The sequence below is a fragment of the Typopeltis vanoorti genome, chromosome 6 (assembly GCF_054136105.1).
Source record: "Typopeltis vanoorti isolate ZY-2024b chromosome 6, IOZ_Tvanoo_1.0, whole genome shotgun sequence".
NCBI classification, from domain to species: Eukaryota; Metazoa; Arthropoda; class Arachnida; order Uropygi; family Thelyphonidae; genus Typopeltis; species Typopeltis vanoorti.
The window spans coordinates 67,800,321-67,820,628 of NC_143554.1; the positions used below are offsets into that span (position 1 = coordinate 67,800,321).

Sequence of the window (20,308 nt, forward strand, 5' to 3'; positions counted from 1 at the left end):
GAAGAAAAAAATCGAACTTACTTTAAGGCTGCTACCCACTGCGTATTCTCATTCCATGGCTTCGGATTGGAGTCCTGACCTTTTCTTCCTGTATCAGGTTTTCTCTCCCTTTTTACGCCGGCGATAGATTTTACTGACGGCTTCTGTTGGGACGCTGCCCTCCCGGCACTCAGGTGAAGATTTTCAGCTTGAGGAGTACTTGCGTGCACGTTAAACTAACAGAGTAATTCTTTCCTGCTCGAAGAATCCTCTGTTCGGACGATAGCTCCCGGAGAAGGTTTGTCATCAGATCAAATGCTTTGCGTGGTGGACCGGCTTCTGTCATCTTTTTTTCAGACCACTGGCATGACTTCTTCTGAAGTCACGTCCTCAGTGGCTTACATCCGACGGACAACCACTGGTGTACTGGTGTCGACCTACGGGTAACCGATGATGATCTATTAATAACCAATACTCGATCTTCCGGCCAATGCCTTTTATTCACCTTCTTTTGGATCCCTGCACGAAGACATGGGACCCCGAAAAAAATGGGTTTAACAGGTTAATCTGTCAAGATTCTAGTATTATCAGATCTTACATTTCTTTTAAGGCTTTTTACTGTATCATTCCATCTACATCTTGGTCTTCCTCTAGGTCTTTTCCTTGCCAATCTGGAAAAAAACACTTGTTTGTTAATCTTTGCTCTCCAATTCTGTTTAAGTGACCATACCACCTGAGATTAACTATTAATACATTCCTGAATGCTAACAATGGCAAGTTCTTTCCTAATATCCTCATTTTAAATATGATACTGCCATTAATCTTTCTCAGAACTATCATACCAGAGGTCTCCAGTCTTTGATCAAGTTTTTATTTTTAACCTAGCTCTCAGATCCATAAATTAAAATTGGTTCAAACACCATCTTGTATACAGCTAATTTAGTATTTTGACTAATTTCTTTCTTATTCCATATAAATTTATTTTGCTGACTTCCGTCCATACCAGTTTTGTTAATTCTGTTCTCTATTTCCATATTTAATTTACTGTCTTCATTAAAACTTGTACCTAAATAGCTGAAATGTTTTACTTGTTCTATAGATTCACCATTCAAGATACAGTTGATGTTTTTAATGTTTCTACCTATTTTAATTGTCATTGTCATTTTTTTTACTGATTTTCATACCAAAATTATTACAACTTTGGAGATTCATTGGCAAACCTTCAAGAAAACCCTGATTGATTCAGCCAGAAAGGCATGTGGTGAGGTTGTCTGCAAGGATAAAAATCAGAACTCCATAGTGGACACAGGAAGTTAAAGAGGCGGTGAAGGAAAAGAAGAAACCATATCAAAAGTTCCTGGCAAATAAGTGTGCTCTTAGAATACAGAGACAAACGTAAGAAAGCAAAACACTGTGTAAAACTAGCTAAACAAAAGTCATGGGAGGATTTTGGCACGAACGTAGAAAATAAATATCAAGAAGGTGGTAAGATATTCTGGAGGTTGTTGAAGAAGGATAGAAATGGAGGAAAGAGTGCTGTAAAAGGAGTTAGAGATGATAAAGGTGACATGAAAAACAGGAGAAAAAGATATCCTTGAAGTATGGAGTAATTATGTTGAAAAATTGCTAAATGAAACAAGCAGTGATAGCACAGTGGTAAAAAAACACTCAACAGGCATACAGTCAGGAATACATATCCATAGTTGAAGTAGAAAAAGCCATCAAAGGCTTGAAATGTGGAAGGGCAGCAGGTGTAGATGATATTTGACCAGAAATGCTAAAGTATAGTGGTATAAAAGTCTTACAGTGGCTACACTGCATAGTTCAGAAAGCCTGGACAGAGGGACGAATTCACGATGATTGGAGTAGAGCTCTAATAGTACCTATATATAAAAGGGAAATAAAGCTGAATGTGAGAATTACAGAGGTATTTCCCTCCTGGGTGTTCCTGCCAAGATCTATGCAAGTATACTTGAGAAACGGTTGAGAAGAATTGTGGAAGAAAAGCTTGGTGAAGAACAAACTGTATTTAAGTTTTGTCGATCTGGAAAAGGCATATGACAGGATGCCAAGAGAGAAGCTATTCAATACGCTACAGTTATATGGTTTCAATGGGGCATTATATCAAGCAATACTTAATCTTTATTTGAGTTGTAAGTCAGCAGTTAGAATTGAAGGAAGTACTGGAAGATGGTTTAATGTTAAATCTGGTGTGAGCCAAGGATGTACATTATCCCCTCTGTTATTCATTATCTATATGGATCACATTATGAAGGAAAGTGGTATTAAACATGATATCAGAATTGGAGATGTTAATGTCAGCTCTTTGCTTTATGCAAATGATGTTATACTTCTAAATAAATCCACTACAAGTTTGCTAGATTCCCTGACTAAATTGAATAACTGTTGTAATAGATATGGTATGAAGGTCAGCATTAAAAAGACAATGAAAATAGGTAGAATCGTTGAAAATGTCAACTGTGTTGTGAATGGAGAACCCTTGGAACAAGTAAAACATTTCTGCTACTTAGGCACATTTTTAGTGAAGATGGTAAATCAAATATGGAAATAGACAACAGAATCAACAAAGCTGGTATGGTAGAAAGTCATTGAATAAATTCATATGGAATAAGAGAGAAATTAGTTGGAACACTAAATTAGCTGTATACAAGAAAGTGTTCAAACCAGTTTTAACTTATGGATCTGAGAGCTGGGTCATAAGTAAAACACTTGACCAAAGACTAGAGACCGCAGATATGAGAGTCCTGAGAAAGATTAGAGGTGTGAACAGATGGCATCAATGGCAATATCATATTAAAAACGAAGATATTAGAAACGGTTTAGGATTGTAAAAGCGCTTGGTGAAGAACAAGCTTTTTTACAATCCTAAACCGTTTCTCAAGTAAATCTTACCAGAAACACTCAGTAGAGAAATACCTGTGTAATTCTCACATTCAGTTTTGTTTCCCTTTTTATATATGGGTACTATGAGATCTCTACTCCAATTATCTGGAATTCATCCCTCTCTCCAGTCTTCTGAACTCTGCAATGCAGCCACTTTAAGACCTTTTATACCTCCATACTTGAGCATTTCTGGTCAAATATCATCTACTCCAGCTGCCTTTCTGTATTTTGATGGCTTTTTCTACTTGAAATATGGATATGTATTCCTGATCGCAGAATTATTAAAACTAGTATGCAGGAAGTTAACTGAATGTATATATATATATATATATATAACTTAATTCCTTTCCTGTATCCAGGAAAGGAAGTGAGCTTTGGTTTTCAATTTCAATAGCAAATTGCATGTGCTCATGTTGTTTGTTCAGGTGGTTGAAGAAGGTGTTTAAAGTTGCTTGATCTTGTGGTCAGATAACAAAAACATCGTCAACATATGTAAGCCAATCTGTAGATTTTAAAGTAAAGGAATCTAGATTACGTTGCTCATAAGCTTCCGTATAAAAGTTAACAATTGGGGGGGGGGGGAAGAAATGATGAGCCCATGGCTGTACCTTGTAGATAAAAATTATTTTGCCAGATAGAGTAACTAGAACGTAGTACATGAGCAAAGAAATTCTCTTTCTTTTAAGGTTTCACGGTGATCAGCATTCATATTTACCAATTTAGGGACACAAAGCACACGTGTTGAAATGATTATTTTACTTATTATTAATAAAATAACACTTGACGTTTCGACCCCTGTATTGAGGTCATCATCAGAAAAATACATGTATATATGATGATAAGTTATATGCTAAACTACAAAGGTAAATTGAATCTACTGTTAATTGATCTTTTACTTAGACTGACCTCTAGTAGTAAAAAAAAAATAAAAAAAACACAATAAACCCTGCTAAAGTCCTCCTGTACTAAGATTTTCTTCTGGACTTGTACCATTCAGGTTGCTATTGAATGTTAAAACAAAAAAAAAAAAAAAGAGTCTTCTTGTATTGAGATTTTTCTTTGGCTTGTTCTGGTTGCTATAATGGTTGTAAATGGGTCCTCCACAATCTTGGAAAGGTTAGACTGTCATTTTTGTTCAGATTAGGATTGTGTTTGAGCATTTCGCATGCTTCTTTAAATTTCCTCTCGAACCAGGTTTTGGAGCATTGCAGGGACTTTGTACCTTTCCAATCAGTTCTGTGGTATGTCTGGAGTGTGTGGTCTGAAAGGGCAGTTTTTCCAAAATGGAGGTATTTGATGTGTCGTTTGTGTTCGTCCTTCCTAATTTGGATGGTTTGCCCTGTTTCCCCTATGTATAGTAAGTTACATGTGCAATCTATTTTGTAAACCCCTGGGTGGGCTAGGTGTGGAAGAGGACCTTTGTAAGAACTGAGTAGGTGTCTTAATTTTGTCAGGGGTTTAAAATTGGTTTTGATGTTGTGCTTGTGTAGTGTTCTGTCTCTTTTTTCTGAAATACCTCAAACATAAGGAATGGCAATGGCATTCTTGAAATCTTTTTTTGTTTTTAGTGGTGTCTCTGAGGAGGATCTTGTGAATAGTTTTTTTTACTGTATCCATTTTTTATAAATGTATGGTTGATGATCTCATATTCCTGGTTTAGAGCTTGCTCATCTGAACAATTAGTTTGAGCTCTGTGTTTAAGGGTGCTTATGATGCCTAATTTTTGTGTTGGGTGGTGGTAAGAATTGTTGTGTATGTACTGGCCTGTGTGTGTGTGTGGGGGGGGGGGGATTTGCAGTAGACTGAGAGGGAGAGGTAGCCTGAGGGAAGACGTGTGACAAGTGTGTCTAGGAAAGGAAGAGAGTTGTTTTTTTTTTTTCTATTTTAATGGTGAATTGGATATGTTTGTGTTGTTTGTTTAGGTGGCTAAGGAATATTTAGTGCTTCGCGGCCATGGGGCCAAATGGCGAAAATATCATAAATCTGAGCCAAATTTTGGGCTTTAGGCATACTGACTCTAGAGCTCATTGCTCAAAGTCTTCCATATAAAAGTTAGCTAATGGGGGGAGGAGGGAGAGTGATGAGCCCATGACTGTACCTTCTTGTTGAAGGTAAAAATTGTTTTGCCACACAAAATATCCGGAGCAGAGTACGTGGGCAAAGGTGGCTGTGATGTCGTGTCGAAGCATAATATCTGCAGGAGCAAGCATAATAATCGGGACATATTAATAATATGTCCCGATCAATAATATAATTGTTGATCGGGACATTGGTGAAAAGGGGCAGTTATGTCAAAGCTGTCAGTTTTGACATAACTGCCCATATATTCTGGGAGAGTGGGTGTAATGGGGTAACAGTTTTTTAACAGTGTCAGATGGTCAAGAAGTGACAAACTTAAGTAATTTCACAGTTTTCTTCTTAATCCTGTTAGTTGGATTATAGTTTACAAGTTAATAAATGCTGCTATCAGAGATTAATTGATTCATTTGGTGAATGTAAACAGATCTGTTTATTCATAGGACAACTGTGGCATTACCGTTGTCAGACTTTGTTACAAGTATATCCTTATTAGCTTATAATGACTTGCTGACTGCTAGTTCTGTATTGGTGAGATTTCTCCATATAGCTTTCATTTTATTCAAAACGTTATTGGTTTCTAAACAAATTTTATCGGCTGTATTATTTGGAAGATATTTAATGCCTCTTTCTATGTGGTACATAACATTTAGTTTATTAATAGTTCTCTGTGCTACTACAAAGTGTATGCCTTTATTAAGTAGTGAAAGTTCACTGTTATTCAGGATGTGGCTAGATAGCATCAAGAACATAAAAATGTCAAGTGATTATTTTGATTTATATTAAATTGAAGTTTATTATAACACTGTATTTGTTTCCATAAATTTTTTAATAATGAATGGGAGAGGAAAAATTTGTGAAGGAAGTGTTCTTTGCTGGACTGTCAGGAAAAAGACACACAGAGGAAGACCAAGATCTAGGTGGAATGATATAGTAAAAGTGACTTAGAAGACAGATATAAGATCTGATAATATTGGTGCCTTGACAGATAACAAATTAATTTGGAGGAAAATTGTCTATCAGAAGTTAGTAATTATGTAACTTTTCATGTAGTAGTATTGTAATATCCTGTACACTCTCTGAGGATGCATGTCAGGAAATTGATGATTTCACTATGAACGAAGTGTAAAATTAGTTAAAAATATAACAAAATAGACCTACATATTTTAACTTTCTGGTATGTTAATTGTTAACATATTCTCATCATTTATATAGTTATTTCCAACTCGCAACAGGATTGTTGGTATGGTACCCTGTCATAAGTCAAGGACTGACTGACTGACTATATGTAAATTGAAATAGGCTTAATACTTAATAAGAATTGAAATATTAAACATGTCATTGAGCATCCTGAAAGTGAATATGATTGGAAGTAATTACATCTGAGTCTGCATAAATAGAAGGGCACTAGTTGCACGATTGTGATGTGGAACGATAAATCCTGCTATATTCTATACAGCAATTATGGCAATAATTAGTGTGAAAGATTAGCTGTGACCACATTTTCTATCAGCTGTGAAGTTTGTGGAATGTTGTCATAGTCTGTAGCCGATTCTTCTGATGTATGGACTTGGTCCTTCGGTTGTAGTGCCTGGAATTATAAATCCTGTTGGATGTGCATTATGCTTGGATAATTCAAAGCTTCCTACATTATTTTCAAGAACAGACCTGGGACTCTTTCACAATGACAGTGAAGCAGAATGCATTTTAAATTTGTGGTGTATTCGAAATGAATAAAGACTAGGGTTTGGTCATATATCTTGAATGAGAGGAAAGAATCAGAATGAAATTTAAAAAAATAATCAATTGATAAGTTATTACTGTTTAATTTTACGTAGACATTATAATGCCAAACTTTAAAATCAGTTTCACTTATACTCAGTGAGAAATTATATCATTGTGGTTCTCTTAATGGCAAAAATATTTTATGTGAATCCTGTCAATAAAACCTGTTATGCATTTAGTATCAATAGGGTGGGTTAATGATTAAATAATTAGGATCTCTACCTCTAATGACTAAATGTGATACTTGTTTTCAATACATTCCACTCCTCCATTAAACAAGGATTTTCATCAGCTGATTTCATGCTAGAAGTTTAAAATTATTTATGATTAGAAGAATTTGGCAAACCTTTGTCATAGTGGGATTCAAACCTACAGACAGCCTACTAAATGAAGATCAGAAATACTATCCATTCAAGACCAGCTAGGTTGTTAATTAATTATAGTAAAATACTTAATAAAAAATTGTGAATTATTTGCTAAAGACTTTCTACAAGAATTTCTGAATGGCTTCTGGAAAGAAAGATCTTGTATAGACCAGTTTTTTAGTTTGGCATTATTAACAGGAAAACTGTATATAATCTGGAAACCTATTTGGTATTCATGGGCTTATGAGAAAGCATTTGATAGAATTAAAAGAAATATTCTGTTCAATCATCGGTGGGGGGAGACCAATTTACTTAAAAACATAACCCAGTTTTATGAAGATAATGAAATGCAAATCATTTATATAATGGAAATTCATTGTAGAAAATCTCTATCAGAGGAGTTAGATTAACAATAATCTCCACTTTGTACACTTGAATTTAAATATAATTAAATGAACTAATAGAACAGTGAAACATAGAGAAAGAACTAAAATGAGAAGAAATTATAAGCACATTACTTTTTGCAAATTATCAGTTACTATAGCAACATAAAACCTACAAAGAGTAGTATATCAAATGAACTAAAATGCAATTATCTTTCAACTAATAATTACAGCAAAAGCATTAAAATTATCAACTATCAACTAATAATTCCTACAAAAGCCCCTTAGCATTCCCATTATTGCAATATAGGCTGAAAAAAGTCACAGGAGCAAAATGTGGTATATCTGTAAAACAGAAGTATTTTGTAAAATGTACTGTATAAGACCACATAGTTAATGAAGAACTTTGTATTTATAATCTCTGAAACTTTCACTTGCTTTCTTTATTAAAAATAAATAAATAATAACATATATGAAATAACTTCCTCATAAGTAAGCAAAAAATGGAGAAAGCCATTTTGTTTCTGAAATGTTTTTACTTACCTCATTTCATTCAAAGGAGACTTCTAACCCCCCCTCCCCACCATCACCACTTTAGTTGGGGGAGAGGTTAATTTTTTTTTCCCCTCTGTCCCAGAATGAAATCATCATCATTTTATATATATATATAACCTACACGTGAAAGGTCACAAGACCTATAGCATGCCAGTGGCATATGTATGCAAATAGATATTGACACTCATCATTTGCTATGAAAATTTCAGTAAACTCATCTGCTAGCTTCTAAAAATTAAAAAGAAAAAATTATAAGTTAGTCATTGATTTGGAGTATCCATATAAATGATAGTTTAGTTTTTTGTCAATAGACTATTTTAAGCTTAAAATGAAATAAAAATTTTACTTTCTGTTGATATCAAAACCTTCATAACAGTGTCTCATTCACTTGTTTTTTTTTTCTGTCATATCAAGTAGTTAGTTATTATTTTCAAATGTTCCAGATTCATAAAAGCTCCCTGTCACTTCCAGTTTAAGAAACAAACTTCCTTCCAACTGGTTTTTCCTTCTGCTGCAGTGTCTTTATCTTGTTGGCTTAATCTAATGTTTTTCGCCAATTTAATAAGTGCTGTTTCTACAGTAATCAATAAAATTTCTTGATATGTACCCTCAACAAGTATAAAGACTACTATGACAGTACTAGGTGATTAAGTTGAGCATTATTTGGACCTCCCATGATGAGTCTTCCGACTCCATGGAGGGTGCAATAATTTATTATTATTATTATTATTATTATTATTGCACTCTCCATGGAGTCTGCAGACTTATCATGGGAGATATTATTATTATTAAAGATAATACAGATTGCCAGAATTGTATGTGGGCTGCAGACATGGGTAAAACAGGAGAAAGAGGAGGTGATATGTTAAAGGCCTATGAACTTAAAAGATGTTATTAGGATACCAATTGATGGAATTTTTTATTGTTTAGAAGGTGGGATGAGGACAGGGGGGGGGACATCCATAGAAGTTACGTTTGTGTGCAGTTAAGAAAGGACTCCTTGGGGATACCCATAAAATAATAATATATATAATATAACACCATTACTGTTCAAATGATGATATAAAAACTGATAAGTTAAAAAAATATTTACGAACAAAAAAATAAAAATAAAATAGACTAGAAGAACTGTATGATGTGTGTGTAACCAAGGGCCTTAGCCATACTAGTCACTAGAAAATAAATATAGCAGTATAGTCACTACAATTGCAATGTTGAAAGAAACATCAAATGACGGTCTCTAGAATCATTTTACATAACATACAGCACATACTTCAGACATGTTAATACTTCTAATATATCTTATAATATATGTTCGGAATAAAGGTCAACATTATTTAGTACCATGAGGTAGTTTCATTTTCTAAATGCACATTATGAGGTTATACACTATTTCATTGGGCAGTTTATTGTAGCTACTTGTTAAGTATTCCAAAGATTTATAAAAGATTTGTTTTCCTTAGGAACTACCAGCAAGTTCTGGCCAGAGCACAAACCATAATTGTTGAAGTTTTCAAAAGTCACATAGCAAAAATTGCCAATACAACTCAGAGGATTATTGCAATGTTAAAAGTAACATCACTATGTCTGGATTTACCAAGCCTTGATATCACCACACCTGGACTTCTGTACAGATTTGGTCTCCTGGGTTTTGGGGGAAATGAAGAAGCTGTAGCTCTAGAGAGAGAGGGTGCAAAGATAAAATACAAAGATGATATTGGTATTATGCAGTGTAGATTATAAGGAGAGAGAGGGAGTATGGAAGTAAGCTGCAGACATGGGTAAAACAGGAGAAAGTGGAGGTGATATGTTAAAGGCCTATGAACTTAAAGGATGTTATAGGATACCAATTGATGGAATTTTTTATTGTTTAGAAGGTGAGATGAGGACGGGGGGGGGGGCATCCATAGAAGTTACGTTTGTGTGCAGTTAAGAAAGGAGTGAAAGCTAAATTTTTATCTCATAGAGCAGTTTGTGTGGTAAAGTAGTGATTCAATGTGAATGAGTTTAAGAGAAAGTTTGTGTAAAGGATGGTGTATGGCCTTCCTCAATGAATCCTTGATATTCTCTGATGATGATGATTCTCTGCATAATGTCAAATTTTACACCATATGCATACATTTTGAAAAGCTTTCTCCTGCAATGATCACATGTCTTTTCCATATCTACAAAAGCTTACAGATCACTGTTATTTTCCCATGCTTTCTGGATTATTTCCCTTTAAGTGGCAAATTATTCTAACAATCCTATTTGCCCCAGTATTTTCACCAAGCCAATCCCCTCTTCCTCTGTCAGTTTCTCTTCCAGATGTTTTCTTTTCCTCTTATCGCATATCTATGCATCCATCTTGCTTGGAAAACTCAGCAGAAAGTATTATCTGTAATTCTCACATCCACTTGAATATTTTTGTACCAATTTTTTGTCACTTTCATTTAATTCTTTCAAGGTAATTACTCCACAACATCCAAGATATGTACACCATTTTATTTATTTTCATAGAAAATAAAACACAGGCCAATTATATTTATTCAAATCATTTATTTCAATCAATATACTCTCTCTCAGCTTTGATACAGCATTTGGCATGGTCAATTAATTCGTTAAATGAGTTTTTTATATTGGTTTTTAGGATACTGTTGAGGGTCGTGGACTGCCACTTGAACGTTTTCAATGGTGTCTCGTATCGCTTTTCTTTCATCAGCAAATGAAGTTGGGGGGAAGAGAAAGAGGTCAAAGGGTGCTAAATCAGGTGAATACGGCGAGTGATCCAACACACAAACTTAGTTTTTGCTCAAAAACTGTCCCACAATGTTCGAATGATGAGATGGCGCATTATCATGCAAAAGTGACCAGCTGTTGCGTTACGATATTCATGCCGTACGGAACGAATTCTCGCTATCAAACTCACCATTCACCGTTTGGCCAGACGGAACGAATTCTTTGTGGATAATGCCCTTGGAATCGCAGAAACAAATCAGCATTGTCTTTACTTTTGACTTCTACAATTGACTTTTTTTCGGATGCCCCTCTTCTGGTGGTCACTCTGTTTTGGGCTCATACTCAAAACACCATATTTCATCACCAGTAACAATCGTTCCAAGGAAGTTTGAGTCCTTACGAGCAGTTTTAATGAGGTCCTTGCAGTGTTCAATTCAATACATTTTTTGGTCGTCGGTCAACTTGTAGGGAACAAATCGCAAATTCAATTTTTGAAGGCCCAAACTCTTGGTCAAAATGTTGTGCACAGTTGATTTTGGAATCCCCAATTCATCTTCAATCAATCTCACAGACGATTTCAGGTTTTCTTTGATGAAATCACGCACTTTTTCGATGTTAACTTCGCTCAGTCCAGTTTTCAAATGGCTCGGCTTTTTGTCATCCTCAAGCGTCTCACGACCACTTTGAAATCACTTAAGCCACTCGTAAACTTTAGTACGGGATAAGCATTCATCACTGTATGCTTTTTGAAGCAGCATTTGATGCATTTCGGCAAAATGTCTACCAAGTTTAACACAAAAGTCAATCGCAGCTCTCTGTTTGAAACTCATTTTCCGACCGTTTGTTAAAACACACTGTCACTCTTGGCACTATAACTTGACTTCTAATGAAACAAATGTCATTAACAGTTGACACAACACTAATGAAGGTTGCCACTTTCGACAACAGGTGGCGCCACTAGTTTCTTATATTTTCAAAAAGTTTCGTTTCTTTTTGGACAGAGGGTGTATATTTAGTTTTTATGTCATATTTATCATATCTGATTTGTTTTATGGTGTCTTTTCATCTGTTTTTATCAAGTCTTTCTGTGACTTTTATTTGTTTAATTTTACATACAGCTGATCTTTCTTACATCCTGTACAAAATTTCAATATGAATTATTTTTCACTGATTTCCTCATTAACTTCTTGAATCCATCATGAAGTTTGATATACTCATTTCTTTTTAACTTTGCATGCAAATTTTTGTTTTCAGTATTATATTTCTTTTTACTCTGTTCAAAAAACTAAATGCTAATCATTTGCTGTTTCAGATCTCATATGTATTCTTTCTTGTATCCTGAATCAGTATGATATATCAGTAATGACATATTAAATAATACTTTCCTTATTTCTCATTTTTCATGTGTTCTTCCAATGAAAGTATGCAAGTCTTTATTATTATTATTATTCAGGCCTCCATGGGGTCAAAAGACTTATTGTGGGAGGTCCTTCCTAAGAAACACAGTCTATCAAGACTCATCGAGGGGAGGTCCCCCTGAGAAACACAAAGTCTATCATACCACTCCTTAAACTCATTGACCGTTCTTGCTCTCACCACTCCATCAGGCAATGCATTCCATGGTTCAACCACCCTCCATGCAAAGAAACCACTCCTCACCCCTCTTGCAAACGGTTTCCTTTCGTAACTTTCAGGGATGGCCTCTTGTCATTACTCCTTCCTCCTGTTCGACTAAGCGAAAGAACTCCCCAGTGTCAACCCTGTAACCACCTCTCAACAGTTTAAAAGTCTCAATCATGTCACCTCTCCTTCTATCCACCATACTCTGCTGTCCACATTCCCTCAGCCGATCCTCATAACTAACATGGTACAATCCTGAAACCATCTTTGATATCCGCATTTGTACCCTTTCCACAGTTAATTTATCCCCTTCAAATCCTGGGGACCAAATCTGAGAACAATAGTCTAAGTGTGGTCTGATCAAAGACTTATACAACGGAATGATAACCCATTTATCTCTGCAGGTCAGTGTCCTTCTCATTATTGCAGCAATCCTCTGTGTTACCTTCACCACCTTTGCAATATGTCCCCTAAATTTCAGGTTTCTATCAATCATCAACCCCAGATCTCGTCTTCCCCCTACTTCCTCCAGTATAACTCCTCCCATAGAGTATGCAGCATCCCATCGATGTTTCCCAAACCTCAAGACCTTACATTTTGCTGCATTAAACCACCACCCCCATTCATTTGCCCATCTAACTAGCTTATTCAAATCCTCTTGCAGGGCTACCACATCTGCATTATTACTAATAATCCTTCCACGCTTCGCATCATTCGCAAACAACTGAATATCCCCTTGCAATCCACTGATATAAAGGTTAAACAATATAGGTCTCAGTACTGAGCCCTATGGAACCTCACTTGTAACCTTCTGCCTCTTTGATATTGCTCCACCATACACAACTCTCTGATAACTATCGGACAGCCAATCTTGAATCCAGTTGACCAATCTGACATCCAGACCCATGTGCTGCAACTTGAATATCACCTTATCATGTGGCACCATGTCAAATGCCTTTGCTAAGTCTAGGAAAATGGCAGTATATGCCTTTCCCTCATCTAATGCTCTTGTAACTTTATTATAAAAGGCTAGCATATTACTAAAACAAGAGCGCCCCTTCACAAATCCATGTTGACTCTCACGGATAACACCATCCTCATCTGCCCAATGCTGTATATGGTCCCTCAGTACTTTCTCCAAGATCTTAACAACTACTGATGACAATTAAACTGGCCTATAATTAGACACTTCCAGTCTGCTACCACCCTTATGCAATGGCACTATCTTACCTTCCTTCCATTCCATTCCATGGGCACCTTTCCCGCAGCCAGACTTATCTTTATGTTTCTCTTTAGTGTTAGTAACAAGTATGTACCATTAACAAAATTCCAATAGTTACTTACTGTGTTATTTATTAACTAAGCGTGTTTCTCTAAATTTTTTTTAGAACATTTCTCTACCTGGTATTTATTTTCTACTCTTTAGATCTCCTACAAGAACCTATTTTTCTTTTCTCTTTGTCAGCTGCTTTTTTTATAACTTGAAAAATTCCTGTAAAATTCTTCTTTACTAGAACCTTCTGTGACAACAAAGAAGTTTTCATTGTCCACTTGCTATATTTTTAAAATTGCTCCTATCACTTTTCTTGAAATCTGCCATTCAAGAAGTTTAACTTCATGATTAGTTTTGAATACTACAGCTACTCCTTCCTGTGATGACTGTTGTCTGAACATAACATCTCACTGTTATTATTTTTTAGCATTATTACAGATATATAGTTATTATTTTGCATTATGTACTTTATTTCACCAACACTAGTTATATCAATGTAACTACAATTCTTCTACTATTTTAAAAAACTTCTTATACTTATTACTTTAATGATGCTTACTTAAATTTGGGTTTATTTAGGTCAAATTTATTTGAAATTAAGTAAGAAAATACCGACAAGTTTCACCAACTTGTTTGGCTTCTTCAGGGTAAAAATATATGTAAAACAACTTAAACGCTAAAACTGTTCACTAAAACTATTAATGAAGGAAGAACCGAATACAATTGTATTTTTTTACAAAAAAACAAAAGAACGTGTACATCACACACATGGAGCGTGTATGATCTCACTTGTTGTTATGTAGGAACGTTCTGTAATTAGCAGCAAGATTTAATTCTGGCATGCTTAAAGATCTTATGAGGGTCTTCCAAATATCAGACAGAATTAATCAATCCTTGGTTTCTATTTAAGTTATGTTTAGAATGAATCACTGTTATGGCTTCTTTTATGATTCGGGAGCGGAAATCTAAGTAGGGCATGGAACTTTTGTCCCATTCTATGGTATGGTTTGTCCTGGAGAAATGAAATGCTAACCCCAAGTTGTCTTCTCTGTTATTGTTTATGTCTCCTACGTGTTCCTTTTTTCTGATTTCAAAATTCTAGAGGTCTGACCAATATAGTTTAATCTGCACAAACAGGAGATATTGTAGACTCTGGCATATTTGAAGAAAGGGTGAATGTCTTTCGGAGATATTAAGAATTGGTGTATGGTCTTTGAAGATTTAAAAGCCACTGGTATTCCATGTGGCTTAAGGGAGTGTGGCAATCTTATTGGAAACTATCCCCTTATATGGAATCGCGATAGTGGAATTATAATGTATTTCTTCAGGCTGTCGTTGTGGAGGGTCACAGAAAAGTATCTTATGGATCAATTTTCTTGGGTAACCATTCAATGGATGCATCAGCCTTACAGTCTATCACAAACCAACCAACATAGGTCAATACTTGCACTTCACTTCTTCACACCACATTTCTCAGAAACTAAGCATCATACACATGCTAAAAAATATAGCCTCTCTCATCACTACAGAAGATAAAGACCTCAAAGATGAACTATCCCTGATATCAAAAAACTTTATAAACAATGGTTACCCAAGAAAATTGATCCACAAGATACTTTTCTGCGACTTCCCACAACAACAGCCTGAAGAAATACATTATAATTCCACTATCACGATTCTGTATATGGAGACAGTTTCCAATAAGATTGCTACGCTCCTCAAGCCACGTGGAATACAAGTGGCTTTTAAACCTTCAAAGACCATACGCCAATTCTTAATATTTCCAAAGACAGTCATCCTTTCTTCAAATATGCCAGAGTCTACAATATCCCGTTCGTGCAGATTAAACTATATTGGTCAGACCTCTAGAATTTTGAAATCAGAAAAAAGGAACACGTAGGAGACGTAAACAATAACAGAGAAGACAACTTGGGGTTAGCATTTCATTTCTCCAGGACAAACCATACCATAGAATGGGATAAAAACTCCATGCCCTACTTAGAAGAGGATTTTCGCTCCTGAATCATAAAAGAAGCCATAACAGTGATCTGTTCTAAACATAACTTAAATAGAAACCAAGGATTAATTCTGTCTGATATATTTGGAAGACCCCTATAAGATCTTTAAGCATGCCAGAATTATATCTTGCTGCTAATTACAGAACGTTCCTACATAAACAAGTGAGATCATACACGCTCCATGCGTGTGATGTACGCGTTCTTCTGTTTTTTTTTGTAAAAAATACAATTGTATTCGGTTCTTTCTTCATTAATAGTTTTAGTGAACAGTTTTAGCATTTAAGTTGTTTTACATCTGTTTTTTACCCTGAGGAAGCCAAACAGCTAAATTGGCAAAACTTGTCGGTATTTTCTTACTTAGTTTCAAATAAATTTGACCTCTATAAACCCAAATTGAAGTCGATCTCTCTCCCATATTTCTTTTGGTCAAAAGTAACTTTTTATCTTTATGATGCTTACTTCAATTCTGCGAAGTTTGAGTTTGTTGCACTAGGTGATGTTTTTTTTTTTACTGTCCCTTTTGGTAAAATGAGCAGGAACCTTGTTTAACTGGCAGCTCCTCCCTGTTTGAAATTTCTTCATGTTCTACCATAATATTTAGTTAATACAAAATACAGTATGCCTGGCTGAGTTCCATATTGCTAGCTCATGCTCGTTCATTAAGGAGGGGTATTTGAGGTTTTGCATACTCTGAAAATGCATGCCAGAGTATGCAAAACCTCAAATCCCCCCCCCCCCTTGATCTACTTGAGCTCAGAATTTCCTTATCAAACATTGCCTTCATTTGTCTCTGTTGCTCTCCAGACCGATAATTCTGAACTCTTTGACAACATTTGCTACAGCTTTATTTTCTGTAATCATAATACCAATACAGTAAGGTTATCTTCTTGACAACTTCAACACACACAACTCAAGCTGGCTTTCTACAATTCCACCACTCAGGCAAAGGGATACCAAGATATTGAGTATTAACAGATAGTCACACACAAATAGTTCAACTACCCACCAGAATTCCAGACAACTGCTAACCCTTAACCTCTTTTTAACAAGTTCTGCTTCCAAATACACTGTTGATGTCTTTCTCATTTTGGTAACTCATCAAAATTTCTTTCATTATGAATTATCTTCAGTTTTCAATCATTACAAGGGTACTATATCAGATAACTTAAACTTTTTTTTTCTCTAAGTAGTCTAACTAATATTTTTGTTCCTGGGAAAACTGAAACAAAATAGAATAAAAAACAGAACATAGAATAAATACATCAGATGTTTGTATCATGGTCCAAACACCTGTCCACACTTAATAATACCAATAATTCTTACTTCAGTGAAAGCTTCATCTCCCATTTCACCCAAAATCCCCAACCACCATCCAGATCGTGGTTCTCTCTCTCTCTCCACACAGGTGCCAAGGATAGTCCAAGAAAAAAAAAAATTCTTCATATTTTTCAAAATTCCATTTTTAAAGGGGTAAAAAAACTTTATGGTTTACTTACTTGGTGTCATTTTCTCCTCGAACTTTTGCACATTGATGACCGGGGAAAAGTATCCAAGATTAGGTAAATTGTTATCATCCACATTATTCAGCATTCTGATTTCTTTCTGGCAGAATATGGAGCACCTGGGATGAGCAGTTCTTGGTAAAGTCAGGAGAATGCAGAATAACTTGAATACCAACAATTCACCTAATCTCAGTGGTTCTCTCCTCCCCAGTGTGCTCCAGAATCAACAGCTATCCTGTATTACCTCTTCAATTTTTCCTACTCAATTGACGTCTACTACTCTGCTACTTAGAAACAAGCCTATATTCAGCTCATTCAAAAAAAAAAAAAAGTGACCGAAGCCAGCCAACCAACTGAGTTGCTCTTACTATATTTCTCTCATATGCCATGAAGGTCATCAGCAGTGATATTTACCACTGCAAGCCCAGTGACTAATTAGTGATCAGCAATATGGATTCCATCACTTTCAATCCACAGTTGATATTCTTGTCTCACTCACTTTTGGACATAAGGCATGGAAAGATTTTAGAAAACTCGTATGGTCGCTCTTAACATATCTAGGCATTCATCTTATCAGGTCTGGCATAGAGCCTGCTCACCAAACTACCATTCTATTAGTCTGCCTTCTGTCCTTTGCAGTTGGGTTACAGCTTCCTCTCTGTCATTCATGTCATCATAGTTAGCATACTCTGCTCGGATTTCTCTGCCAGTGCATCCCAGGGCTCTGTATACTTTCACCCACGATCTTCCCCCTGTACACAAATGACTTTCTCTTACTGTCCTGAAATCCTTTTGTTAGCTTTGCTGCTTACACTACACTCTGTTCCCTTCTTCATTTGACAAACTTTGTAGTGTCCGGTCATTAGAAGTTCAAGATCTTCCATAACCAATGTCCCAAACTCTGATTTCCTTGCTGTTCTTTGTTGATGTGAGAATAACCTTGTGAACTACATTGCTACCGAAACACAGTCTGTCTATTTCTTTCAAGAAAGATATCACATTACTTTCTCTTACTTTTGTTAATACTCAGATCTCCAGACATGACAACTAAATTCGATTGTTTATTTGGTCATTAAGAATTTCTTTCTTTGTCAACCCTCATCTGCACCTTGCATGGCACTGATGTGCTATAGGTTTTTGTACATCTTATGTATGGGATAAATATAAAAAATACAAAATTAAAAGACATGATTAGATTTCTCTTTTCACTTGAAATAAGAATCTGTTTGTTTGTTTGTTTTTTTTTGTTGTTGTTATTATTTTTTCAACTAGTTTCATGAAAATTCTTTTGTTTCCCTTCATCAGGTTAATTACACGAATAAACAAAAAAAAAAAAAAAAAACAGAAAAAGTTAACAACTCTAGTGAAAATATTTGAACACAAATAACAATGGAAAGCTTGTATTTGCTATTATGCTGGCTGCTGGTTCATGGATTGCTATATACTATTGGTGGATACGAGTGTGTCGTGATGAATTAATGAAGACCAAACTTGATGTAAAATCATCCCTTGTTTTTTTTTTTTTTTTTTTTTTTTTTTTCACTGTAAAGGATGTTTCATCATTTCAGCTGATACTTTGGATGCCCTTGAGAAAAAAAACAGTAATCTATGTGGAGCATTTAAAAAACCAGGTGTCTATAGGATCAGTTGTAGTTGTGGTTTACATTACATAGGATAGACAGGCAGACAGACAGATCGGGAGAGGTACACTAATCAGAACATTTCAAAGATGTTGAAATGGCATCCTCAAAACACTAACTTACAGAGCTAGAGCTGTGTGTTCCAATGACAATGCTCTTACTATTGAACTCACTTACTTTTGTTACTTTTGTTAGCTAATTTGTGTATTCCCCAAAGAATAGAAAAATGCTAACTACTCCCTGGAAATCCCTCCATTACCAAAAGATATCTAGAGTGCTTAATAAATATCAGCTCCACACCACATTTTAAACCATATGTCAAATTGTAAATTGTCATCCATTCACCTAAGGACAAACTCTCCTTTATCACATCTAGGAGTATATGAAGTACTTGTGACCTAGCTTACAATGGACAGACAGGAAGAACTGTTGATATCTGCCTTGGAGAACATAAAAATTATTCCCAACTATCGTTAAGGCGAGTTGGAACTAGCAGAACATGCCTTGGATACTCCTTCGCACAAGATCAGACGGAAGTAAACAAAAGTGCTACACAGAAGTCATTATAAGTCAGAGAGATTGTTTTTTGAATCAGCAGCAGCTTTAAAACATTCTACAAATTTATCCACAGATATTTTAAACCATCAGGTGTCAGACTCACTTGACACATAAATAGACACAAAATTAGAAACATCACACAAATAAAAATTGTGAAAAGTTATCATTCCTTGAGCATTAACACTCCTTTGCACAAATGTGGTTCTCTAAGATTTATGCCATTTCTCTTTTCTTCTCTGTTGTCTTCTTTAGGCTCTCCAGTGTTGGAATTGTCAAATGAGATTGACCTAGGAAGAAAGCTTCGTCTTCACATTATCCACTCATCAGTTTGCTTTCCAGTAGTGTCAGATTTCAGTTTCTCTCTCTCTCTCTTTCTCTATCACACCCCACCTTTTTGGCAATGTTTCTTTAGCATTTTTTTCCTTTGAGTTTCTCACTGTTGTCTTTGATTTAAGACCTCTGGGCATGTCTTTAAAGTTGATTATTTAAAGTTTAATCCTTTATCCAAGTGTGAGCAAACAAAGTTTGCGCCTGAAAGTATCTTCAGGACTGGGTAAGGTGGTACAACACCAGGACACTCCTTGCAAAGGTGGAGCAAGCTACCAACATCCTATCTCAGTATCTCCCATAATGCAAAACACATCTCCTTGCAGATATGTCTAATGTTATGCATTAAGGGAAGGGCCACAACCCAGACTAGTTTCAACCTTTATTGAGGTCTCTTCAGTGGGAGCCATGCCCAAGTGGAGATACCAGGCAGAAGCATTAGCAGGTTATCTCTACCTATAGGAGTTGCCAAATGGTGTGCCACCCTTTTTTAATAAATTACTCTGGATTTAGAGAAAGATGTTGAAAGTTATTTTTCACTTGGTTAGAGTATAATAAATTTAGTTTAATCCTTTATCCAAGTGTGAGCAAACAAAGTTTGCACC

At 35.6% G+C, this 20,308-nt stretch overlaps 1 protein-coding gene across 1 annotated transcript in view; it reads left to right on the forward strand.

Moving 5' to 3' along the window:
• LOC150105510 (zinc finger MYND domain-containing protein 11) overlaps positions 1-20,308 on the forward strand; it is a 289,391-nt gene that overhangs the window by 186,462 nt on the left and 82,621 nt on the right. The gene's annotated exons all lie outside the window — the stretch shown is intronic.